Genomic DNA, 22,152 nt, shown 5'->3' on the forward strand with positions numbered 1-22,152 from the left:
CAATTTAGCCCAACAGCCTGTACAGGACAATGGTGGTGGTGGGGGGCTGAGGCCCCCATTTCTCTAATATTCACTGTCACCTTTACGTGTGTGCAGTCACTCAGTCATGTCTGGCTCTGTGACCCCCTGGATTGTAGCCAGGCAGGTTCCTCTGTTCATAGGATTTTCCAGGCAGGAATACTGAGGTGGGTTGCCATTTCCTACTCCAGGGCATCTTCCCGACCCAGTGATTCAACCTGTGTCTCTCTGCATTTCCTACGCTGGAAGGCAGATTCTTTACCACTGCACCACCTGTCACCTTTCGGAGATCTTTTTTCCCCCACATAAATAGGAAAGTGAGGACCACATCATAGCGATTATTGCCTGTACTGCTTTCCCAGTCCCTTACACTAAAGCAGAGTTCTCAGTCTTCCCCTGGGGAAGTTTTGAAAGATATAGATAACAGAAATTTAGTTTCCAACTCAGTTTTTAAGTATCAGTGTTAAATACCTGACAATTTTTAAAAGCTTCTCTGATGAGGCTAAGAACCACTGCTTAAGACAACAAAGTTTTTATGCCAAGTCAGGTCCATTGCCCGCCAGGCTCCTCTGTCCATGGGATTTCCCAGGCAAGAATACTGGAATGGGTTGCCATTTCCTTCTCCAGGGGACCTTCCCAACCCAGGGATTGAACCCATGTCTCCTGCATTAGCAGGCATATTCTTTACCACTGAGACACCAGGGAAGCCAGCCAAGGTGAGGGGAAGCCAACAAAAACCTAGAGGGTGGGGGTAAGTGTGATCCCCAAACTGGGCTCACCTCTTGGTGGGTACAGACACGATCAAGTCAAAGCATGGGAGAAGGAAGGATTTATAATTACTCACAAGAAGTAAAGAGAACACTGGGATCCTTCCCAAACCAGTGCCTCCCTGAAGAGAAAATTTGAGAAATTTTAAGCCAAGGGTACATGCAAGTTCATGAAGGGGCTTCAGTAGAGAAGAATTCAGCATAGAATTGGGGGCAAAAGTCAACAGAGTCCAAGCTTTAACTGACTGAATGAAGTCTGAAGGGTCAGCATCAGCATTCCACCCTCCAACTGGATGGGCCTTAGTTTCTGCAGAACTCAAAGGTGTAAGGAACCAGGACCCTGCCCCATGGGGGGACGACTGTTTCTTTTCTTTTTAAAAAATTTTATGTATTTATTTTGGGCTGTGCTGGGTCTGCACTGCTGCGTGCAGGCTTTCTCTGGTTGTGACAAGCGGGCTCCTCACCGTGGTGGCTTCTCTGGTTGCCGAGTGTGGGCTCTGAAGCGGGCGGCCTCAGTGGTTTTGGCACACTGAGTGGCTCCACGACATGTGGGATCCTCCAGGACCAGGAGTGGAACCCATGTCCCCTGCATGGTGAGGCAAATCCTTGAACACTGGACCAACAGGGAAGTCCTACACGATTGTTTTCTGACTGCTCCTCCCTAGTTTCTGCATCTCCTCCCTTAATCACTGAGGCCTGTTCAAGGGCAAGCATTGTGGCCAGGCTTAGATCACAAAATAGGTTAGGCGAAAATGGGTACTCATGTCGAGAACTCTTCCTCCAGGGACCCCTAACCTATCTGCTTACATGAGCACCAGGGATGAGGCCTGCAAAGGATGGGCCACCCAGAGGCCACGAGTGCTGCTCTTCCAGAAACCACTGCTGGACAGAATAAAAACCAAGGCACAACAGGCAGCTTCCAAAAACTCAGGTAAGATCACGAGAAAATGAAAAACCTAAAATCCAAATTTTAATTCTCCTTAATCTCCGATTTTAATTTGGCATTTGCTTTCTTCTTCCTTTCTCTCAATATATTTATAAAAAGGGGATTCTACAAGGGCTTCCTTGTGGCTCAGACAATAAAGAATCCACTTGCAGTGAAGGAAACGCAGGTTCAATCCCTAGGTCTGGAAGATCTCCTGGAGCAGGGCATGGCAACCCACTCCGGTATTCTTGCCTGGAAAACCTCATGGACAGAGGAGCCTGGCAGGCTACGATCCATGGGGTCTCACACTGAGCAACAACAACCATAGAGTTTTATTGTGGGGATGATAAAGCTGAGAGAGGGAAAATAAATAATAGTGTTTTACAAAGGGACTTAAGTACATTTATCAGATAAAATCAAAAGGGAATTAATAAAATAGCTAGATTGGTTATAACAAACACTGCCTCTCTGAATTCAAATAAAAATTTTATGATAAGTTATCATCTCCATTTTGCCAATATCCAAACTGTGACATGTAAAAGGCTAAGTGAATTGCCCAAGGTGATAAGGCAGGAAAGAGCAGGGCACAACCTTTAAAAGAATGACCTAACCCAAGGAAACTCAAACTGATTAGAACCAAGCAGGTCCAAGATGGCAGATGAGCTGACTCCCACTAGACCCTGAGCCTCAGTACATGCTCTCTGTAACCCATCAGCAAGCTAAGGGACACCCCATCGGTGCCATGACAGCTCTAAGGCCCGCCATAAAAGGGCAAAAAGTGGGTGGTGGCCCAACTGCTGGAAATCCCCACCCCTTCCTCCCCCATTCATCAGCCTATGAAATCAGCCACCCCTATAAAAACTGACAACCCCACGCCACTCTCACCTTCTGCCCCACGCTGCTCTCACCTTCTGAGGTGGCCCACCTTTGTCTATGCAGTGTGTTTCCTCCCTGAGTAAATCTTCTTTCACGTTAATACAGCTCACTCTTGAATTCGTTCCTGCACAAAGCCAAGAAACCACACTTGGCAGACGTCCCAGGGACTCTGACATGGCCTGGGACCTGACCATCCTCCTGACCTACTCTCTTTTCAGCAACAGTGACATTAAGTTAGTAATCTCACCTCCTGAAGAACAAACCCTGTTGTTCTCCAACCTTAAAATGAAGGTTCTTTAATGTTCTTGTCATTAAACTGTTTTTCCACCAAGTCCATTTTCCAGATGTTTGTCTGCAAATACATGGGAGTCAGCTCGGGCAACTGAGAGCTCGACTCTCCTGAAGTGTCTGGGTCACCTCTGTCCTTGGAGTACCCTCAGCGGCAGGGTGGGAAGACGACCTCAGAGCTGCTCCCACTGAAGGAAAGAGAAGCTTGAAACAGAAAGGGTTGGCAGCTGACTCACCACATTGAGAAGACAGAATCGAGGAATCTGATTTTTACAATGTGTTTAGGGGCTTCTCTGGTGGTCCAGTGTTTAAGAATCCACCTTCCAGTGCAAGGGACATAGGTTCAATCCCTGGTCAGGGAACCAAGACCCCATATGCCGCACGGGGCAACTAAGCCTGCAGGCCACATCCAGAGAAGCCCGAGCCTCACAGCTAGAGAGAAGCTTAGTGCCACAGCGGCCAAAACACGTTCACATTTGTTAGCAGCTTATTAAACATCGATACTTGGGACATTTCACCAAGCGGGGAGACTCTACTCCTTTCTCTAAACAACCTTCCAGAAGGGAAGGCTGCCATGCCTTGACTCCTACTGTGTCTCAAGGTCTAAGGGGGACAAAGAAGCCTCATCTACAGCCTCCCAGGTCATAGAAAATGCAGGGCAGGAGGACTGCGGAATTTGGAGTGATTCTCAGAGGGGACACTTGCTTCGCGTCTCTGCTTCTATCAGACACTCTACTAATTACCAGGGAAAGTTGTTTTTATCAAGGAAAAACAATATTTTACCTCAGAATCCGGATCTTAACACCATCCACTGTTCCAATGTGGAACGCTTCCATTGAAATCTTCCACTGATATTTTCTCCAAAGAGTAATGTTTAATGAAAACAAAGGAGGTGGTCCAGTGGTTAAGAATTCACCTTACGATGCAGGGGATGTGAGTTTGATCCCTGGTCAGGAACTAAGATCCCACACCTAGCCTGTGAGCCACAGCTAGAGAGAAGCTTGTGTGCCACAAACAAGACCAGACACACCCAAATAAATAAATTAAAAAAAATTTTTTTAAATAAACAAAGGAAAGAAAACTTACAAAACTACATGTTCTCTAAAAAAGCCGTGTTGACTCTCAGGTTCCTGAACCAAGATGGGTGTGAGCAACCTGTCACCAAGGGAATGCAGTCTTTACAGCACAGAACTGCAGGCGTCTTATGAGTGGTAACACTGCAGATAGCATACGCAATGTCTGACATAATGCATTTTAAATATTTCCTAATGATAATCCCTAATACGCTGATATTCATAATGGTCACATTCACCCTTCAGAAATCGTGCCAAATTATCATTTAAACTGAGAAGCCACCAAAACACCAACAAAGCTGTCAAAGATCTACTACTCATAACCCTTAAGGACAAGTGTGTTTTAAGAGGCTTGATACAAGTAGGTCTTCAGGCTGTGGGCAGGTCATTCACTCAGCATTCACTGCAGTTTCAGAATATGCAATAATTGTTCAATGTTATCCCACCATACATCCTTAAAGTGATGTTAGGATTCCATTTGGTTTTACACAGTATCAGTAGGCTTATCTTTACGGATGACCAATATATGGCCATCTTATCAATCTGATTGTACAAACTCTTCTTGCTGTTCTTCTCATAGCTGCCTTCAGAAGAGATCACACTGGGACATCTCTATAAGACTATCGGGATGACTAAGCCTTCAGCTGGACACCCTACCCTGGGGCCACGGTCATAATGAGTTGGGACAGCCCAGGTCCTCAGGGCTCCATAACTGACTAGTTCTGTGACCTTGAACAAACCATTTATGCTCCCTTGGACCCAGTTCCCTTATTTCTACAAGGGGAATGGTAATACCTACTTCAGTGCTGTTGGAACATGAAATGAGTACTCAACAGTACCTACCACATAGTAAAGAGAAAGCAGATAAAGTTGCAATAATGTACAACCATAATTATTAGAAGAAAAAGGGAATGGGCTGCAGATACAGTAAGACTATTTGATCATGAAGTCCCCCTCATGTGATCAAATTCATCAGAATTACATTTTAGGGGGAAAAAAAAATCATTTGTAATATAATGGGCACACTGTCATGTAGTCAACCAGACAGAAATTAATGGGAAGAACAAGAAACTGGAAAAAAGAGAAAAGAAAGAAATCCCTAGTTGTGTCATTTCGTCCATTAAAAAAAATAGTTCCGAGGGGCTTCCCTGGTGGCTCAGTGGTGCCTGCCAAGGCAGGAGACATGGGTTTGATCCCCGCTCCGGGAAGATCCCACATGCTGCAGAGCAACTACACATGTGCCACAACTACTGAGCTTGTGGTCCAGAGCCGGGGGGCTGCCACGACTGAGCCCATGTACGTGTACCACAACTGCTCAAGTCCACACACCCTCGAGTCTGTGCCGCACAGCAGGAGAACCCACCACTGAGCCGCCCGCACACTGACTAGTGAGTGCCCCCACGCTGCAGCAACTGCAGAAAAACCCAGGCAGCAACAAAGACCCACCACAGCCAGAAATTACTTAATTAACTGACTGATTTTTTTTTTTTTTTTAAGAAAAAGAATTCCTAGTACAAAGCAGGATTGGTTTTGTGTTTTGAATCTGATTACACTGAACCAGTCCATGAGAAACCAAGGTGCTAGACCTATCAAATTAAGGACTGAATCCTATTCTGTTCAAGTCATCACTTGAAAACAAGTGATGGGTTCAGGGAAAACAGAAAACTAATAAGCATTCTCCCAGGCTTGGGAAGAGGAGGCCAGGAACCAGTAGGACTGTCCTGGGATACAGCAGAAAGGCATCTTATGTGCGGGACTTTGACCCGCCTGCCCTAAGCCCTTGCAGACCTCACCAAATTCTCATAATCTCTGGGTCCCATGAAATCTCTCAAATCCTCTCTTTCTGCACATCCCTTTTTTTTTTTTTTTTTTTTTTTGCTGTGAATAAAGTACACCGAAATGGACATGTCTAAATGCATTCATTTGTCCACTGAAATGTGTGTATTAAGTGCCCAGGACATGCCAGGCATCATGGAGGGGTCATCTCAGCTCACTAGCATTATCTCAGCATCTGATGCCTACAGGATGTGAACCCTGTATTAGAGCTACTTGTATATACTTTTTTCCTTCCTGTTAAGATTGTAAACTCTTGAAAGGGAAGGGCTGCATTTTAATTATCTTCTTCCCCTTGGCACTTACCAGAGGGTTCCACTTATAGAAAGTATCCAATAAACAATTACTGAACCCAACCCCGCTCCAGGACACACGTAACCAGAGGATCCAGGGTTTCTCTCCCCTTAGGTCTTCAGATTTTAAGACTGTCTCCCTGAGGTGGGTAAGCCTTTCTAAATCTGGCTGCTAGTGGCATATAAATGTTTTTAAACATAATCTGGAAAATGTTAATGCCCCTTTAACTTTCATGAATATAGGAGCAAAAAAGATGAACCTGAGGATGAGATTAGTCTTCCATATAAGCTAATGCATTTCCTGATGCCTGAAGCACAGTCTCACCTCACTCTTGACATCTGGGTCCTGACAACATATGGTATTGTTGCTGCCGTCAGCAAGCAAATGACCCCCACCCCCACACCCCGCACTCGCTGGTGCTGTCTCCTAATAGATCAAATTGAGAAACTAGGCTTTTGATTCAGAAACTTGGGCAAGATCATGAGGAACTTAACAGTCTGAGAATATTTTAAGTAAATGGAGACAAATGATGGTCCCTCTGGAGGTCCATGGAGTCCTAGAATTCTATTGACCTTAACAAAACTGGCCAAAAAGAAAAAAGGACAGGATCACAAAGAAGCCTAGCACCACCCTGACAATATTTATTTTCCTTCCAGAAAGGCAGGAGGTTGAATGTGAAGCTGAGAACAGAGAAAGGAAGAACAAGATAATAGTCCAGGCATCAAAACAGCTGCTTTCAAGAAGACGCCAAAAGAGTTAAAAAATTTTTACTAGAAATCTGAAGGACGAATGAAATGCACACCACTATCACACCATGGTACCGGCTGTCTCGGAGAATTTTATTCATCTTCATAAGAATAACAATTTGGAGCTCAGCCCAAATTTTTCTAAGTAATCCCTTAATGATCATAATTGACTTATCCCACATAACAAGTCTTCTAATCCTCTGATAAACAGGCTTCTAAGCCTGGATGAGGGTTAAATAAGTCCTAACTTCATCAATGCGAAATGAGGACATGGAATGATAAAATGATCTATATAGGATTATGCAACCCTTCCCTTGTGGCTCAGCAGTAAAGAGTCTGCCTGCAATGCAGGAGATGCAGGTTCTATCCCTGGGTTGCAAAGATCCCCTGGAGAAGGAAATGGCAACCCACTCTAGTATTCTAGCCTGGAAAATTCCATGGACAGAGGAGCTTGGCAAGCTACAGTGCAGGGGGTTGCAAAAGAGTTAGACACGACTTAGCAACAGAACAGCAGCAAAGCAGCTCATCAATTACAATGTTCTCATTACACATATATGTGTGAAAATAAAAGGCTTTGCAGAAGAGAAAAGAAAGACTCAAAACAAATGAACTCCACTCATATTCTTTTTAAACAACAGGTTTGTTGAATAGATTTTGATGTTGCCTTGAATCGGGTATAAAGACAACCCTTGTTAAAACAACCCTATGAGGATTTCAACACAGACTTTTCTAACTGCATCCACATGATAGCCGAATAGCTGAAAGAAAGGAAGAAAGAAAGAAAAGAAAGGAAGGAAGGAAAAGGAAAGAAGAAGTGAAGAAGGAAGGAAGGAAGGAAAACTAATAATTGGAACTTGCAAGCGACTCCTCCTGAGGCCCCCAATGTAGGCAACTCCAAACCAAAGAGGCTTCTCAGAGGAATGCTCACCCCTGTCTGCTGTACGTGCGTGCTAAGTCGCTTCAGTCGTGTCTGAGTCTTTGCTACCCCTTGGACTATAGCCCAGCAGGCTCCTCTGTGCATGGAATTCTCCAGGCAGGAATACTGGAGTGGGTTGCCATGCCCTCCTCCAGGGGATCTTCCTGACCCAGGGACTGAACCCGAGTCTCATGTCTCCTATGTCTCCTTCATTGGCTGGCGGGTTCTTTACCACTGAGCCACCTGAGCAGCCCTGTCTGCTCTGGAGGAGGGACAAATCAGAACATTCAATCTGCAAGCCAAGGGGAACAGAAAGCATCATTTTTGAAAAGCACACTTTCAAACCGGAAGCAGCTGTGGAGGTAAGGATGAATTCGCAGGTCCGGCCTGCTGGCAGGCTTACCTGGCTGGGGTGGTGGGCTCCTGCTCACACGGCCAAGAGCAAGATCCTGCAAGAGAAGAAACAGACCCAGCTCAGACTCACAGAGAAACTCCTGCTCTGAAGTTTTCAGAGTGTGATCTGAGGACCCTGGGCTTCCCAAGATCCTTCCAGAGGTTCGCAGGTCAAAGCCATTTTCAAATCCAAATCCAAAAGCCAAATTCAGAGCAAAACCAAAACCAGGACACAAAATATAGTGCAGTCTCCTAGAGGCAGATACATCATGGTGTAAAGAGAGGGGTATCTAGCTTATTTTCTGATGCCAGATATGTATGAGATTTGCAAAAAATCTAAAGGTCATCTGCTCACTGATGTCTCTTGTTTTGGAAAATAGTGATTTCATGAGACACATTATTTATAATAAAAAGTACAGGGCTTATTGCCATTTCAAATAAATTAAGAAATATTTTTAAATGTCTTGACTTTAGTTCCAATACTGTGAGTATCAGTAGAGATAAGTATAAGTAGAGATAAGATTTTGATTGTGTAATCAAAAGCTCCTTGGGATCCTGAGTCATTTTTAAGTGTAAAGGGGGGCCTAGGACCAAATTTTGAGAACTGCTGCTCCAGGTAGCTATTTTGGTGCCAACTTCTATTAAACAACAGGTTTCCCTAGTGGCTCGCATGCCTGCAATGCAAGAGACCCCAGTTCGATCTCTGGGTCAGGAAGATCCCCTGAGGAAGGAGGTGGAAACCCACTCCAGTATTGTTGCCTGGAGAACCCCATGGACAGAGGAGCCTGGTGGACTACAGTCCTTGGGGTCACAGAGTCAGACACAACTGAGCAACTAACATTTTCACTTTTTGCACTTTCTATTAAACAGTATCTGCTTTGAAGAACAGCAGTGGTCAGTACACAGCATTATGTGCCAGGCGCCCTACTAAATATGTGTCACTTACAAATTCACAATCATCTTAAAAAAAAACTCAAGAGAACCATATTTAATATTCTGTGTTAAACCATAATGGAAAAGAATAAATATATATGTATAGCTGAGTTATGTGGCTATACATACAGCAGGAATTAACACAACACTGTAAATCAAATACACTTTAATTAAAAAAGAAAGAAAACATCCGGCCTTTCCGCCTCGCCCCTGGAGTGGAGACTGGTGCCCTAAAGACTGGTTACTTGCCCAAAGCACCCGAAGCAAGTCAAAAAAGAACAGGGTATGAACTCAAGTCAGCCTGGCTGCTAAGACCATGATCTCTTATTATACATAATTAAAAAAAAAAAAAAGGAAGCCTGAGAATTTCTGCAAACTAAACTGGAGCAAAGCGGCTGGGGCCCACTCTCCCACATGACACTGACCAGACTCCATATGCAACGAGGTGAGCACAGCCTGGACGAAGCACTACTGACCGGGCTTCTCTGCTGCCGGCAAGATGCCCGCTCCACGCCAGGTTTACATCTGTCGTCCCCATTCAGTATGAATGGCGCCCCTAACACATTTTAGGGTCACCTATCAAAAAGGCTATGATAGGTCTCGGCTTCTGAAAGCCTCCTTTTCTGATCTGCCTCAATTTGCATGAAGAATTGAAACAGTGGGTGAAGAGGTACTATTACTTGTCCTTCATTTGCAGCTGAATTTAAGATCATGTGCAAGAGGAAGAGAGAGGAAAGAAATTCTCATTGACATAACTTATGCAGCCAATATAGCCAATTTTGAGTTTAAAAATCTAAAGCATGGTATGGAAAGTTTCTTAAAAAAAAAAAAGAATAGAATTACCATATGATCCAGCAATTCCACTTCTGGACATATATGGATATGTACGCAAAAGAATTGAAAACAGAGACTAAAACAGATATTTATTCCCCCAGGTTCATTGCAATACTATTCACAACAGCTAAAAAGTAAAAACAATCCAAGTGACCATCAGACTATGCTTTATCCATACAACAGAGCATTATTCTGCCTTTTAAAGGAAGGGAATTGAGACATACACCAAAACATGGATGAATTTTGAGGACATTCTGTTAAATAAAATAAACCAGGCACAAAAGGACAAGTACTGTATGATTTCACTTATACGAGGTAACCAGGAGTCAAATTTCTAGACTCAGGAAGGAGAATGGTGGTTGCCAGAAGCTGGGGACGGAGGACAGGGAGTTCGTGTTTAATAAATACAAATTTTCTGTTTGGTAAGGTGAAAATGCTCCAAAGACGGATGGTGGTGATGGTTGTACAACAAGGTGAATATAAATTAATGCCACTGAATTGTACACTTAAAATGGTAAAATATCGTATCTATTTCACCACAATCCAAAAAATACCATTCATTGGGCTTCCCTGGTGGCTCAGTGGTAAAGAATCCACACAGTTTCAATCTCTGATTGAGAAAAATCCCACGTGCCAAGGAGCAACTAAACCTATGCACCACAGCTACTGAGACTGTGCTCCAGAGCCCGGGAGCTGCAATTACTGAGCCCACCTGCAGAAAATACGGCTGCCCGTGCTCCCTAGAGCCCATGATCCACAGCAACAGAAGCCACCGCAATGAGAAGCCAGAGCCCTGCAAGTAAAGAGTAGCCCCCGCTCCCCGCAAGTGGAGAATGCGTGCATAGCAACAAAGACCCAGCACAGCCTAAATAAATAAAGGAATTTATACATATAAATTTAAAACAAAAATAGCATTCATCAAAAAGGCTTCCTCACATCAGATAATCAGAAAACAATGTATTCATGGGTATCATATAGTTTCGATCTTCACTAATGTATTAAACCCAACCATGCATTCATCCACTCAGCAAATGTTCACCACCCATCTCCTGGTTATGAGTTCCCATGCTAGGTAGGAGCTGGTGAAGGAGACAGTCAATCTACCCCTTGCACACGCACATGCACACACACGCACGTGCACGTGCACACACACGCACGTGCGCGTGCACACACACACACACACACACACCAGGGCACCCAGGCACAGCAGTCCTTATACCAAAAAGTACCCAAAGGCAGCCTACGTGGGAGACACAACTGAACCACAAATGCTAAAAATTTCTTGCTAACAAAGCATGAACTTGTACAATAGCAAAAATTTTCAAGTCTCCAAGCCTCACGATTTTTCAAACTTTTAAGAATCTTTTTTTTTTCCTCTACAGATGCTCTACATTTTTTATGCTGATTTACTATAAAACCCTCAACTTTAGTGTACAAAATGAACCTTCAAAAATCCTCCTGATTAAACCATCTGCGTTTCATGACTAAGTATCATGTAGTTAATTTCTCTTCACCCTTAAATTATGTGCTAATACCCCCCACACAATGACTGCAACTCTGTAAAAGGCACTTTTCCTTCCTTTGGTACAGCAAACATCCTGTAAACAATTAATGCCCGGCTCTTGTAACCAGCTGCTTTTGTTTACAGACAGGAAGGGAAACCACAAATCCTCTGAGTGGCACTGGGGACTTGAGAGTTTTGCTCCATTTCCTACCAAGCAGGTGGTTTATATGAGGGAACTAGCTATTGTTTTGGCTCTGGAGGAAAAAAGAAGTACATTTTTCTTGCAGCGCGGCCTTCCCAAGGCGCAGACCTCAGCGGGGGCCATCACAGAGGATCAGGAAGAGGGACCTTCCTCCTTCACCCGCTGCCCAGAGAGGCCCCTCACACCTCAGCCAGAAGCTCTGCCAGAAAACTGTGTCTGCAGGCGCAGGGCGGCCCGGCCCTCTGTCTCCACCAGCAGGTTCTTCAGCTGTTTCCCTAGTGAAACCGGGTTCTGAGAAAGTGAAGGTAAATATTTTCTTTCCACTGTGAAGAATATAAATATTCCCTCCAGCTCAAAAATCACCATTTCTCCATTGACTATAAGGACATGCTTGTTAGTACTCCAGGGCAAGCAAGCCAGCCAGCATCAGAGAATGGCCAAGTTTTATTCTTGCATTTTTAACTTAAAAATAAAAACTCCTCTCAAAATAATGAGATGCCTCCGAGGGTCCAAGTCATCAATGAGGATTTCTATCCACGCACCTGCGACCTTCGGTCTTGAGCAGCAGGGTTCCCGCCTCTTCCTGCCCTGCATCAGGGCCCGGGGGCCAGTAGGCGCGCCTCTGCCAAGGCCATGAGCCACGGTCACACATTCCCATCATCAGTAGGCCAAGAACCCGAACCCAAACCTCACCCACTCCAGAAGCACAGTCCACATGGATATGCACCCAGGCCCAGATTCAAACAGCCAATCACATAGGGAGAGAACTTCTGAATCATGGGGGATTCTGTAGATGAGTGTCAGATGATGCCACTTGCTCCCAGAAATGCATTCTGGACATCAGCTCACCTGTCAATGTCCAGCATTCAAGACTAGTGACCACTCAGCAGCACCAGTAACCAGGCCTGTCTCAATACTTATACACACACACACACACACACACACAGCCCCAGTGCTCTCTAATACCAGTGTCCAGGCCACAGCAATGTCTAAATCACGAACACGATGTCAGCTCAGTGTTAAAACATGTGCTACAAACTTTAAGCAAATGACTGGCCAGTCAGAGGAGTCTTTTTCACTGTGAATCAGGTCAGTGCAATGAGACTCTCAAGCCGAGACATTTCCTCACCCCCAAGTCACACTGTGATTCAAGCGCTGCCGTCACTCAGGGACTGTTCTTATTTCCCCCTTTGGTGGCTGTTTACACACACACACACTTTTTTTTTTTTCTAACTGTGCTAAGAATGCCGACTCATTGGAAAAGACCCCGATGCTGGGAAAGATTAAAGGCAGGAGAAGAGGCTGAGAGAGGATTAGATGGTCGGATGGTATTCCCAACTCAATGGAGAGAGAGTGAGGGGCAGGGAGGTCTGGTGTGCTGCAGTCCATGGAGTCACAAGAGTTGGACACGACTTGGCGACTAAACAACAAAAGAAGACTTAACATGAGATCCACCATCATAACACATGTACGTGCACAATTCAATACTGAATTACAAGCGTAACACTGCACAGCAAACTCTAGAACTTACTCCTTGTACGTATGTGACTGAAACGTTATACCCACTGGACTGTAACTGCCCGTTCCCTCTCCTACCCAGCCCCTGCAACCACCATCCTGCTCTGCTTCTCTGAGTCTGATTATTTTAAGTGGAATCACACAGTTCTTGTCCTCCGGGGTCTGCTTATTTCCCTGAGCATGATGTCCTCTAGGCTCATCCATGTGGTCACAGGACAGGATGACCTCATTTTTTAAGGCTGAATAATATCCCACTGCATATTTACCCCAGTGTTTTGGGTTTTTTTCTAAGTTGGGTAGAGATAAGAACAGAGAAAGCAACTGGAAACAGAATCCCTTTGCAGTTACTCGAACATTTAACACTATTCCTTTAACCCCTCCAGCACTCAAACCCTTTCCTCAGCACTATTAGGAGCTGTTGCCACATGAAGCTTTCTGCCTGATGGAGCAAGCCAACCACTCCACAGAAGACGGGGACCAAGTGTCAACAGAATATAATGGAAGAGTCTCTGGGAGGTACTGTGAGAAGACTGAGGAGGAGGCCAAACTTCAGCTGGGAGGAGAGACGTGGAGAAAGTAGGTAACACTGGAGCAGCTGGAACACAGCAAGGGTGTGGGGAGTCAGGGGAGCTCTGTCCCCTCCCTCATTTTGTCAGGAAAATTTGTACACATGTATCCAACATCCAGGCAGGCCTTCTCCTCTCCCCCATCCCAGCCCAAGGGTGAGTGAGGAAGAATTTAGGACTTGGATGCCTCTGCAAACCTCATGGAAAATCCCACAAACCCCACAACTCCACTCCTCACAGAGAACTCCATCAAGCCCCAAACACTCACTTCTGAGTCTAGACTTCTAGACTGGGCGTACGTGCTAAGTCACTTCAGTCGTGTCTGACTCTTTTCGACCCAATGGACCGTAGCCTAGCAAGCTTCTCTGTCCATAAGATTCTCCAGGCAAAAAAAAAAACTGGAGTGGGTTGCCATTTCCTCCCCAGGGGTCAAACCCGAGTCTCTTAGGTCTCCCGCATTGGCAAGCAGGTTCTTTACCACTAGCGCCGTCTGGGAAGCCCTCAGGAGGGCAGGGACCAGGTCTGGTTCATGACAGCATAGCCAGTACTAAGCACCGTATTTTTCACTTTAGAAGCACCTGGTAAATATTTTCCAGAAAGAGAAGAAAGAAGGGAGGAGGAGTAGGAGGGGGGAAGAAGAGAAAAGGCAGGAAAGAGGAAAGGAAAAAGTTATTGGCTTGAGCGCCAGGGAGAGTAAGAACAGAGGTAGGTGCGCGCCTAGGGAAAACACTGGGCATTTTCAAATGGAATTCCCACAGGACAGGCTAAGCCACAGGAAATCACCAACACGGCAACCTGAAAAGGCTGCACATGATTCTACCTAGTATCTGCTCCTCCCCAGTAGGCTTGCCTACTCTACATCTATGTCTTTCATCAGTGGCTTATTTGGGGACCACACCAGCCATTCCTGTCTCTCTGAGCCCCATCAGTCAGCTGCCACATGGAAGACCCATCAGTACCCCTAACTCAACTTAGAAAAGAGCTCACACCCTTCCCACAAGCCCTCGCTCCATCCCTGCTCACAACCTGGTTATCAGCCTACTGTCCCTCACATGCCTGCCCACACCACCGATGCTAGACTCGCAGGCTCTGTCTGCCCAACACCCCGTCTTCTAGCACCGAAAGGGACCCCTGCCCCTGGGCCACTCAGGGAACAACCTCTCCCCTTCACCTCAGTGGCTAGATCGGGGTGGAGAACCAAAGCAAGCTGTCTACATGTTTTCTGGGATAATGCAGAGATCTTGGGAGATGGAAGTCAGTTTCCACTGAGGAAGCTAAGCCAGGAAGACGTGAGTTGCTGGCCACCATCCTGCTGATCCCATGGAAGCACTCAAGAACCTGGCAAAACAGAGGAGGGGAGTCAAGATACAACAGAGAAAGAGTCTCCAGGCCAATGCTGGACCCCTGGATCCAGCAGCATCTAAAACATGCTACTCCCAAACCATCCCGATCACTTGAGTAAAACCTTTCCTTTTCTACCTAAGATGGTATAAATTGGGTTTCTGTCATTCATAACCAATAGTCCAGATGAGTACACCTGCTCACAACTGCACCATGCATAACTTCAACCTCAAAATAACCTTCAAATAATTATATAAGGTGGACCCAAGCACCTTTGATCTGACAGTCATAGCCTGCAGTAAATGACCTTTCCCAAACAAGTATGTCCTGAGGTCTCTTGTTTCTGCCCCTTTTATCAAACTGTTCCCATCACCCAAACTACCAGCAGCCTTCACTCTCACAGAACTTCTTCAGACATCTCTATGGGGGAAAGTTTCCAAGAAAACTTTCTAGACAATGCTTGCTCTCTATGCCTCCAGAAGATCATTACTTGTAGCTTCTGCTTTTGCTTTTAACATTTTTCAGTCTGTCTCATATGTGATTTATTTACAAAAAAATCAATTTAATGAGCAGAAGCCTTAGGCATAGCAGGTAATCAATGAACAGTTGGTGAAATGAATACTCAAAAGTGGATAAGCGTACATTTGCTGAGGATGATGGCACAATTAATTCAAAGTCTGTATCCCTTGCCATACATTTATTACATTAATTTTTCTGTAACGTTGAAGAAAAAATTACCATGACTATTAGAATGGCCTTGATATGGTGGAGGAAATACTCTGGGATCTTTCAATATTTCCCACAAATAAGATAAATAACGAAGATGCCTGGGAGCCAATATACCTCCTGCTAATTAAAGCTAAAAAGCTTGAACTGCTCCATAGCACCATAAAGTCCAAACTCTCAGCCAAGGCAACCAAGCCACCAGAAATCTCTCCAGCCAGCCTTCCAGGTCCCTGCACTTCCACCCTTGCTCATACACCCAGAGAATTGTTTTCCGATTGCTTAGGTAGAGGGTGGAGCAGCGGAAAGTCCTGACACTATTCGGTGAACACTGCTCTCCTCTACCCAGTGTGTAAAACATAATGAATAATAAAATAATATTAACATGGGAACCAGCAACAATTTTACTATCAGAAAGACGTACATGATGAATTCATGTGCATCCCCATAAGGATACCTATTCAGGAAAATAGGACACTGAACTCGGTATGTTCAACTGAAACAGATTCTTGTTCCATCACTGGCTAGTATGCAGTATCATCTGCATGAAGACAAGCAAGACATTACAAATAAGAAAACATCATTTCTTAAGGTGGTGTTTTATGTTCATTATCTTTTTGTTAAACTTAATTTTACAGAAATATAATGTACAGTGTTGTTTAATTTCTGCAGGACAGCAAAGTGATTCAGTTGTAAATATATATAATTTTTCATATTCTTTTCCATTATGGTTTATCACAGGATACTGAATATAGTTCCCTGTGCTATACAGCAGGATCTTGTTTATACATCCTATACATAGTAGTTTGCATATGCTAATCCCTAACTCCAAATCCATTCCTTTCCCATCACCAACCACAATCTATTCTCTATATCTGTGAGTCTATTTTTGTTTTATAGATACATTTATTTCTAACATAACTTAGATTGCACTTATAGATAACTTAGATATACTTTATATCATAAGGTATTAGGCTGTCTAGCTTATTTTGCTTAGTAGGATAATCTCTAGGTCCATCCATGTTGCTAAAAAGGGCATTATTTCATTGTTTTTTTATGGCTGAGTAATATTCTCTGCAGATGGTGACTGCAGCCATGAAATTAAAAGACTCTTGCTCCTTGGAAGAAAAGTTATGACCAACATAGACAGCATATTAAAAAGCAGAGACATTACTTTGCCAACAAAGGTCCGTCTAGTCAAGGCTATGGTTTTTCCAGTAGTCATGTATGGATGTGAGAGTTGAACTGTGAAGAAAGCTGAGCACCGAAGAACTGATGCTTTTGAACTGTGGTATTGGAGAAGACTCTTGAGAGTCCCTTGGACTGCAAGGAGATCCAACCAGTCCATCCTAAAGGAGATCAGTCCTGAGTGTTCATTGGAAGGACTGATGTTGAAGCTGAAACTCCAATACTTTGGCCACCTCATGCAAAGAGTTGACTCACTGGAAAAGACCCTGATGCTGGGAGGGATTGGGGGCAGGAGTAGAAGGGGACGACAGAGGATGAGATGGCTGGATGGCATCTCCGATTCGATGGACATGAGTTTGAGTGGACTCCGGGAGTTGGTGATGGACAGGGAGGCCTGGCGTGCTGCGATTCATGGGGTCGCAGAGTCAGACACAACTGAGAGACTGAACTGAACTGAACTGAATATTCTCTTGGGTATATACATATATACATACATACATATCACATCTTTTTTTAAGATTTTTTTTAACGAGGACTACTTTTAAAATCTTTATTAAGTCTGTTACAGTACTGCTTCTGTTTTATGTTTCACTTGGGCCACAAGATTTGTGGGGTCTTAGCTCCCTGTCCAGGGATCAAACCTGCACCCCTGCATTGGAAGGCACAGTCTTAACTCTGGACCTCCAGAAAGCCCTTACCACATCTTCATACATCTGTTGATGAACATTCAGGTTGCTTCCCTGTCTTGCTATTGTGAATAGTGCTGCTATGAATTATGTTAGTTATTTTAGGAGTTAAAGATTGATCCAATTTTAGGAGCACCCATTACCAAATGAAGCATACTCACAGTCCCATGACTTCCTACACTCTCTACAGGCAGAACACAGTTCTCATTAATGATGTTAGGATGTCATTTTAAGACTGGGGGATCCTCTATTATGAACACTTGGTGTCTTGGTAAAGCACACTCTTGTGTGCTCCGTTGTGTCCAACTCAGTGAGCCCCCATCAACTGCAGCCCGCCAGGCTCCTCTGTCCATGGAATTCTCCAAGCAAGAATACTGGAGTGGGTTGCCATTTCCTTCTCCAGGAGATCTTCCTAACCCAGGGATCAAACCTGCGTCTCCTGCGTCTCCTGCACTGGCAGGCAGGTTCTCTACCACTGCACCACCTGGGAAGCCAGGTGACATAGTAGTTATTAAATCAATGAAGAAAGGAAAGGATTAAACAAATCTGTAAAATTCAACTACATTCTCTATTTTTGAAAACAGATACATGTGGCGGATTCATTTTGATATTTGGCAAATCTAATACAGTTATGTAAAGTTTAAAAATAAAATAAAATTAAAAAAAAAAAAAAAAAAGAAAAAAAAAAAAAGAAAACAGATACAGTTAGCAAGCATATTAAGCTAAGAAAGTCCACATTCAAACAAAAGACTACAGGTGTCCATAAAAGATAAAAATGTCCCAAATGTTAACTTTGCTAGGAGTGCTGTTTCTCCTACACCAAAAGGGACAGAACCCATTGGCAGATAAATTTCTTGAATCACATTTAAATTACTACTAACACAATACACAAGATGCAAATCTGATGAGCTGGGCAAACTAGACAGAAGGAAAATGAAAGAGGGAAAATAAATTGGTATGGATGTATCTGTTATAGGTTTGGCCACATCTATGACAGAAGAAATAAATCTGTCAGTGCTAAGTTACATAATAACTATGCTGTCATGTTTGGGAGAAAAAAGGAAGGTATTATAGCTGATAGGTATCAAATATTTACTAAGTGACAAGGATGTATTTCCTTAAAGCCCCATTACTTCAAACTGTCCAGATTTTAAACAATTATGTATCTATTCAACCAAGATATAGATCTTTATTTTATATACATAAAAATAGAAAATGCAAAGCTAACTCCTGTAACTGATACACAATTTCAAGAAAAACATCCAGTGAAACCACCTGAAATGTAACAAAAGCGACTACCCTCTAACCATCCACTTAGTTTATCCCCTGGTTTCAAGAAAATCTAACATCTATCAGTTTTATTAGATATTTAGGTGACAGTTCTAGAACAGTCAGCAAACTGTGCTTTTCTAGAGGCTAATGCTTATTTTCTAGCTAAGTCTCTATTTTCTCCAATAAAGGAGTTATTTTACAAGCGTATCTAGGGAAGTCATCATGATATTATATATCATCACAGAACAATATAGGCTTTATTATACAAACAGAGATGAAGAGGTACAGTTTCTAAGTTAAGTGGGATGGGGGCTGGGGAGAGACAGGCCAAAGGTTGAGAATTTTGCATAAATGGAAACTGATCAAGGAGGAATACTCTTTTTTCTCTAATATCCCTTCTCCTCCTCTCCCTTCCGTACTATTTCTCTCACCTCCAAAATGTCTTTCCACTCCAAAGGAGCCAACAACTTGATACCTGAGACCCTGTGCACAAACAAAAGAGTAAATAACTATAACAATGAAACAATACAAAGAGAACAAGCAGGAAGAAACTGTCCTCGGAGACTCATTCTCTACAACAAGGTTCCCTTCATCCCAATAACCAAATGAGGGAAAAAAGCAGAGACAAAGAGATGCTGGTACTGAACATGCAAATCTCAGGGCTTGCAGTGGAACACAAAGATGTGAGGCTTGGTCATACAGAGCTATTGACTTGTACACACTTCACATAGGTCCACTGAACTGAATGAAACATTTTATAGGATCAAAGGAAGAAAAATGTGGTAAGCAAGACTGAAAAAGGTAGTACCTCTAATCTATAAAAATAATAATAGTAATAAAGAGAAAACTACATAGGGAATAGAGTTGGAATGACATTTCAAAACAAAAGAACAACCCAAAATGAAGATAATATTTACTGAGCTTGGCTTCATCAGCTAATTCAGAAAAATTTCACATGAAAGAAAAACACAAGAGTTAATTCCTCCTGAAAACCTTGTCTGTTTGCTTAGGACAATGAGGAGACAGGACAGTGGGGATGGATACAGTTCTGTCCACACTGTCCTCTGCTACTTTCTCCATCACTTGGGTCCTGTCTTTATCACAGTGAAATCAACCAAAAAGACAGTCATAACATAGCATGTCTCTAGGTTTCTCTTGTACACATCTTCAGGAGCAGATGTCCCATAAGCTATTCATTCACATTTCATTGGATATTTTAATTTTATCTAGACAACTGCATCATCTCATGATGTCTCTCTGACTGGGGATTCCTGATAGGAAGAGCAGACGGAAATGGGGCCTTATCTCAACAGGCTCTAAAAGACTCACTCCAACCTGAGTATTCCTGGTTCACAGGAAGAGCACCCCAAATCATCACACAAAATCAGAAAACTGGAGAGAAAAAAACCAGCTATCCTGGATAATTTAAATTTATTTGTTTATATATACATACATACATTGGGCTTCCCAAGTGATTCAGAGGTAAAGAATTCACCTGCCAATGCATGAGACACAGGTTCAATCCCTGTGTTGGGAAGATCCCTTGGAGAAGGAAATGGCAACCCATTCCAAGAATGCCTGGAAAATCCCATGCACAGAGGAGTCTGGCAGGCTACAATCCAGGGGGTCCTAAAGATTCAAACATGACTTAGCGACTAAATAACAACATACATATATACATATGCATACATATATGTGTGTTTATGTATATAATCACACACAGGGCTTCTCAGGTGGCTCACTGGGTAAAGAACCTGTTTGCCAACGCAGGAGACATGTTCAGTCCGTGTCAGGAAGATCCCCTGGAGGAGGGCATGGCTACCCACTCCAGCATTCTTGCCTGGAGAATCCCACGGACAGATGAGCCTGACAGGCTACAGTCCACAGGGTCACAAAGAGTTAGACACGACTGGAGTGACTTAGCGGGCTTCCCTGGTAGCTCAGATGGTAAAGCGTCTGCCTACAATGCGGGAGACCTGGGTTCAATCCCTGGGTTGGGAAGATCCCCTAGAGAAGGAAATGGCAACCCACTCCAGTATTCACGCCTGGAAAATCCCATGGACCAAGGAGCCTGGTGGGCTACAGTCCATGGGGTTGCAAAGAGTCGGACATGACTGAGCGACTTCACTTCACTTCACTTCATGGAGCGACTTAGCACACACGCATGCATACACACATAACCTTCCAAAGGCAGTAATTCTAACCCACGTGAGTATAATTTAGTCCTCACTATCACCAAGATAAACTTCCTTAAAGGGAGAACAAAGAAAAGCATTGACAGACACAACAAGGTATTCTTCTGGGCAGGGAAATCCCTCTCTTCTGGAAACACCCAAGAAAAACAAACTTCTGATACCTCACACATAGAACACAAAGTAAACCACCAAACCACCTAGCCACAGAGCAAGAACACCGGGAACACAGGCGTGGAGGGCACTGCCACACAGCAGAACCGACTTCACGAGCAACCTGACCCAGCCTTTACGCCGGGGTGCATCCCCCAATCGGGAAAAACCACTGTCAGCTCTTTTAGCTAAAATCGACCAGGGCTGCAGTTATCACTGCTGAGGTGGGTCTGCACAGCTGGGATGGGGACCTCCATGGAGCAGGAGACAGACCGCAAAGGCCAGAGGACGAAGGAAGATTATGGTATCACAGCAGAGCCTGGAATGGGAAGGGTGTGCAACTAGTATTTCCCAACTTTTTTGTTACCTATAAAATATACAAGTAAAAGATGTACTTTGATAGGGCTTTCCAGGTGGTGCTAGTGGTAAAGAACCTGCCTGCCAATGCAGGACATGTAAGAGACATGGGTTCAATCCCTGAGCTGGGAAGATGACCTGGAGAAGGGGACAGCTACCCACTCTAGAATTCTTGCCTGGAGAATCCCATGGACAGATGAGACTGGTGGGCTACAGTTCTTACGGTTGCACAGAGTTGGACACGACTGAAGCAACTTAGCATGTATGTGCATACTTTGATAAACTTGATTAAAAAAATAAAACACTGAATTTATGAGCCCATTCAGTTTCAGTTCAGTCACTCAGTCATGTCCGACTCCTTGCGACCCCATGGACCACAGCACGCCAGGCCTCCCTGTCCATCACCAACTCCCGGAGTTTACTCAAACTCATGTCCATTGAGTCAGTGATGCAATCCAGCCATCTCATGCTCTGTCATCCCCTTCTCTTCCTGCCCTCAATCCCTCCCAGCATCAGGGTCTTTTCCAATGAGTCAGCTCTTTGCATCAGGTAGC

At 44.0% G+C, this 22,152-nt stretch overlaps 1 protein-coding gene across 5 annotated transcripts in view; it reads right to left on the bottom strand.

Annotated features, from left to right (window-relative positions):
• The window catches only part of SIPA1L2 (signal induced proliferation associated 1 like 2), a 249,552-nt gene that overhangs the window by 177,220 nt on the left and 50,180 nt on the right, over positions 1–22,152 (bottom strand). For all 5 annotated transcript variants that reach the window (XM_055588324.1, XM_055588305.1, XM_055588315.1 and 2 more), the window contains exon 2: positions 8,140–8,185. The gene's annotated coding sequence lies outside the window, so the exon portion shown is untranslated. The remainder of the gene's footprint in view (positions 1–8,139; positions 8,186–22,152) is intronic.

Source organism: Bubalus kerabau, chromosome 1 (genome assembly GCF_029407905.1).
Source record: "Bubalus kerabau isolate K-KA32 ecotype Philippines breed swamp buffalo chromosome 1, PCC_UOA_SB_1v2, whole genome shotgun sequence".
Lineage (NCBI taxonomy): Eukaryota > Metazoa > Chordata > Mammalia > Artiodactyla > Bovidae > Bubalus > Bubalus kerabau.